Source organism: Salvelinus alpinus, chromosome 10 (assembly GCF_045679555.1).
Source record: "Salvelinus alpinus chromosome 10, SLU_Salpinus.1, whole genome shotgun sequence".
Lineage (NCBI taxonomy): Eukaryota > Metazoa > Chordata > Actinopteri > Salmoniformes > Salmonidae > Salvelinus > Salvelinus alpinus.
In genome coordinates this window covers 18,780,344-18,786,343 of record NC_092095.1, presented here as the reverse complement: position 1 = coordinate 18,786,343, position 6,000 = coordinate 18,780,344, and positions in this window count along the sequence as shown.

The following is a 6,000-nucleotide window of genomic DNA, read 5'->3' as shown; positions in this document are numbered from 1 at the left end:
ATACACAGACTCACACATGAACACAAGAACACACACGAAAACACACACACATATACTACCGTTCAAAACTTTGGGGTCACTCAGAAATGTCCTTGTTTTTGTCCATTAAAATAACATCACATTGATCAGAAATACAGTGTAGACATTGTTAATGTTGTAATTGACTATTGTAGCTGAAAACGGCTGATTATTTAATGGAATATCTACATAGGTGTACAGAGGCCCATTTTCAGCAACCATCACTCCTGTGTTCCAATGGCACATTGTGTTAGCTAATCCAAGTTTAGCATTTTAATTGATCAATTAGCCTTTTAAAATGATAAACTTGGATTAGCTAACACAACGTGCCATTGGAACTGTAAGGGAATTCTGCCCTATATTATACAAGAGACCACAGGAAACTTCTTAGATCAGAGGTTAGTTTGTTTAATAAGGATTGCAAGCCAGATTGCAACCCGGAGTATATACTTACAGTAATTTGCAAGTAACACACTCAGTACAAAAGATGGTGTTTTCCCTTTTTATCCCCTACTGAGAATCACCCCGCCCAGGGTGATGTCCCTTAAATTTAATACCATATAAACTCATAATTAATAGTTGCTAATACAATGATGTTCCTGCTAGGCGGAGTTCAGCTTATTATTATTTGCAGTTAGTTTCCCAATCCTTCTTCCTGCTATTGCTATTATGTGCTAGCAGAAGTAAGACTGGAGCATAGTATCAACCGGAACTGAAAGTATAGTTTCAACACACAGATATCTGACCTTTGTACAGTTGACCTCTTCATGCACTTACAAAGTGTCTACCAGTGATGCTTAATCTCAAGCTAAAGCAAAACATGAATCATTGTACTTTTGTAATTACAGGTGTTCCTATAATGTACAGATTTTATAAATTTATTTTCAGAACACAGGAGGGATGGTTGCTGATAATGGGCCTCTGTACACCTATGTAGATATTCCATAGAAAATCTGTCGTCTCCAGCAACAATAGTAATTTAAAACATTAACAATGTCTACGCTGTATTTCTGATCAATTTGATGTTATTTTAATGGACAACATTTTTTGCTTTTCTTTAAAAAAACAAGGACATTTCTAAGTAACCCCAAACTTTTGAACGGTTGTGTACATGAAAATTAAGGCATACACACTTCTTAAAACATTGTTGGTTATGGGCTTGTAAGTAAGCATTTCTCTGTAAGGTCTACACTTGTTGTATTCGGCGCATGTGACAAATAAATTTGATTAGGTTTTTTTACACACACATACACACAGCAGTGAGCCCCAGCACAGTCAGAGAGAGAAAGAACAGAACATTTTGAGTTACACAACATGCCTACCACTTTGAAGATGCAATTTTTTATTTATTGTGAAACAAACAAGAAATAAGACAAAAAAACAGAAAACTTGAGCGTGCATAACTATTCAACCCCCAAAGTCAATACTTTATAGAGCCACCTTTTGCAGCAATTACAGCTGCAAGTCTCTTGGGATATGTCTCTATATGCTTGGCACATCTAGCCACTGGGACTTTTGCCAATTCTTCAAGGCAAAACTGCTCCTGCTCCTTCAAGTTGGATGGGTTCCGCTGGTGGACAGCAATCTTTAAGTCATACCACAGATTCTCAATTGGATTGAGGTCTGGGTTTTAACTAAGCCATTCCAAGACATTTAAATGTTTCCCCTTAAACTATTCGAGTGTTGCTTTAGCAGTATGCTCAGGGTCATTGTCCTGATGGAAGGTGAACTTCTGTCCCAGTCTCAAATCTCTGGAAGACTGAAACAGGTTTCCCTCAAGAATTTCCCTGTATTTAGCGCCATCCAACATTCTTTCAATTCTGACCAGTTTCCCAGTCCCTGCAGATGAAAAACGGCGTTCTCGGGGTGATGAGAGGTGTTGGGTTTGCGCCAGACATAGCGTTTTCCTTGATGGCCAAAAAACAACATTTTAGTCTCATCTGATCAGAGTACCTTCTTCCATATGTTTGTGGAGTCTCCCACATGCCTTTTGGCGAACACCAAACGTGTTTGCTTATTTTTTCTTTAAGCAATGTATTTTTTCTGGCCACTCTTCTGTAAAGCCCAGCTCTGTGGAGTGTACGGCTTAAAGTGGTCATATGGACAGATACTCCAATCTCCACTGTGGCGCTTTACAGCTCCTTCAGGGTAATCTTTGGTTTATTTGTTGCCTCTGATTAATGCCCTCCTTGCCTGGTCCGTGAGTTTTGGTGGGCGGCCCTCTTTTGGCAGGTTTGTTGTGGTGCCATATTCTTTCCAATTTTTAATAATGGATTTAATGGTGCTCCGTTGGATGTTCAAAGTTTTGGATATTTTTTTTATAACCAAACCCTGATCTGTACTTCTCCACAACTTTGTCCCTGACCTGTTTGGAGAGCTCCTTGGTCTTCATGGTGCCACTTGCTTGGTGGTGCCCCTTGCTTAGTGGTGTTGCAGACTCTGGGGCCTTTCAGAACAGGTGTGTATATACTGAGATCAGGTGACAGATCATGTGACACTGAGATTGCACACAGGTGGACTTTAACTAATTATGTGACTTCTGAAGGTAATTGGTTGCACCAGATCTTATTTAGGGGCTTCATAGCAAAGGGGGTGAATAGATATGCACGCACCACTTTTCCATTTTTTGAAATTAGTATTTTTTTTTTGTTTCACTTCAACAATTTGGACTATTTTGTGTACGTCCATTACATAAAATCCAAATAAAAATCAATTTAAATTACAGGTTGTAATGCATGATGAATACTTTTGCAAGGCACTGTATTTGGCCAATATACCATGGCTAAGGGCTGTTCTTAAGCATGACGCAATGTGGAGTGCCTGCATACAGCCCTTAGCTGTGGTATATTGGCCATGTTCCACAAACCCCCGAGGTGCCTTATTGCTATTATAAACTGTTTACCAACATAATTAAAAGAGTAAAAATACATGTTTTGTCTGACCTGTGGTATACAATACAATCTGATATATCACTGTTGTCAATCAATCAGCATTCACGGCTTGAATCACATTTTTTGCAACTTGCAAAGTTTTTAGTCTGTAGTGGTGAGTATTTTGAGTCCTGAAGGGTGGATGTGCACAGCTTTATTTTCAGATAATTTCTTATCTTTACGTGGTTCCAAATGTGTAAGACTGTATGTTCTCAGTTCTAACATTTTAAGAGGGTACTTCAGTGCACTTGTGTCATAGTGTGCAAGCGTACATTAGCAGGTAGGTGTGTGTGTGTGTGTGTGTGTGTGTGTGTGTGTGTGTGTGTGTGTGTGTGTGTGTGTGTGTGTGTGTGTGTGTGTGTGTGTGTGTGTGTGTGTGTGTGTGTGTGTGTGTGTGTGTGTGTGTGTGTGTGTGTGTGTGTGTGTGTGTGTGTGTGTGTGTGATTTGTTCAGTGTTTTGTCACAGTGAGGATGTGACACAGCTGCTAAGGTCAGTAGGAGACACCGTGTGAGGGGGTCGTTGTCATGGCGCCCACATGCATAATAGAGTAGTGTGCTCAGTGAAGACTGAAGAGACTGTGGGCGGGGTTAGGAGAACATCACACTCAACATTGATGCGTACAGTACCCCACACACACCTGCAGACACAGGAAATGACATGCATTCAATGGTCACGCAAACCCATTTTTATTCTGTACTTTATTTATTTATATTGCTTATTCGATATGATCAATGCACAGTGATCAACATTGATATAACTGAGACGTTGTAGTGCTGTAGTTAGCTAATGATTTTCATTCATACTCAATGAGTACCTACTAGCTACATACAATAGGCTGTAAACAGTCTATATGTATACACAGTACAAACAGATAGATACACAGCTTCTTCACATCTAATACACAGCCTAAACACTGCCAACATTCACACAGTAAAAACAGTCCACTTTCCCACTATTTTCCCCAACTTCTCACTCCCTCTCTGTCACTCTAATAACTTAATTCATAACAATCTACATGACAACTTTGTCTGGGTCTATAATGGGGTTTGGGGGTTGGGGGGGCTGAAGCTAGGAGTGGTGACAGGACAGCCTAGCTGAAGGGGAGCGTTGCATGCTGGGACAGCAGCCTGCTGAGAGAGAGGCATTCTGGGAGGTGGTCTGCTGCGGGCAAGGCCTCTGGGGGCTGCAGTATGGTTAATGGGCCTTTCATGGCCGGGCTACAAAGCCTTTTGTCCAGGCCTAATTCAGCCAGACCAGCACAGAGAGGAGAGGGGGAGGGGGAAGAGGCGGTATGGAGGGGTTGGTTGAGAGTTTGGGACCCTCTTGCTCTGCTCCTAGTGGTCACTGGAGGGTCCAGAGCAGTCCAGAGTTTGATAACCACATAGAAACAGCCCCCCAAGCAGTCGCAACAGCAACACCAGTACACTGGCCAAGCACTGGCAAACCACACCCACACCACAGCTTTGGGAAAACACCCTCAAATACTGATGATGACTCTCCAAAACATGTGCGTGTGTGTGTGTGTCTGTGTACACAGGACAGGGAGAGAGTTTCCTTACTTTATGAGTGAGCATGTCTGATTATGGACACTGTTTAGTGTTAGTCGAACTGACGAATGAGCGTGATTATTTCACCAACATGTCAATAATATCATCAGTCCCATGCATACCGATAACATGTGGATATGAACTAGCAGGAGGGGGGGGGGGGGGGGGGGGCATAAAGAACAGACAGGAGCAACTGCACACTGGCACTAACACACACACACACACACACACACACACACACACACACACAAACACACACACAACCACCCAGCTACCCCAAACACCACACACACAACAACCCAGCTACCCCAAACAACACACACACAACCACCCAGCCACCGCAAACACCACACACACAACAACCCAGCTACCCCAAACACCACACACACAACCACCCAGCTACCCCAAACACCACACACACAACAACCCAGCTACCCCAAACACCACACACACAACAACCCAGCTACCCCAAACACCACACACACAACAACCCAGCTACCCCAAACACCACACACACAACAACCCAGCTACCCCAAACACCACACACACAACAACCCAGCTACCCCAAACACCACACACACAACAACCCAGCTACCCCAAACACCACACACACAACCACCCAGCTACCCCAAACACCACACACACAACAACCCAGCTACCCCAAACACCACACACACAACAACCCAGCTACCCCAAACACCACACACACAACAACCCAGCTACCCCAAACACCACACACACAACAACCCAGCTACCCCAAACACCACACACACAACCACCCAGCTACCCCAAACACCACACACACAACAACCCAGCTACCCCAAACACCACACACACAACAACCCAGCTACCCCAAACACCACACACACTTCATACACTTTCACCTTGAACAACAACAACAGGTGTCTCAAAGTGGCAAGGCTTTGTGTGCCAATAACACCCCACTGTGTTGCAATAACTGCTCAGGTGCATGGTGGAATCTCCTCCACTCAGCTCCCGGACAACCCCCCACCAACTGGACCCTGTCAAACCCCTGTAATCTTAGTCAGGATAGTCCTTTATTAATTAAGTGGACAGTTTGGCACCCTCATTTCAAATGACGCTGATTGAAGTGAAGTAGAATTTGTGAGGCATGCCATGGGTTATTTTCTGTGATCACTGTAGTATGAGAGAGAGAGAGAGAGAGAGAGTATTGCGATGCCTCTTACTGCCTCCATCTCCTGACAGCTGCGCTAGAGAGAGATAGAGGCATGCGGGCTTCAATGGACTGGCTCAATACAAACAGGAGGAACACACCAGTCTAGGGGATGAGGGGGAGGGGCATTCTTTCTCCCCCCACCATGTAGAACTTTTGGGAACTTTTTTTGTTTGTCTTACACTGTTCCTATTAAAGTATTTTATGCACAGGTACATACATTCATTATAACAACACATTTCATCATTACGCACTGCGGTGAGAACCACTGGGCCTGACAATAGAGTGTGTTTCTTGGGGGATACTAGA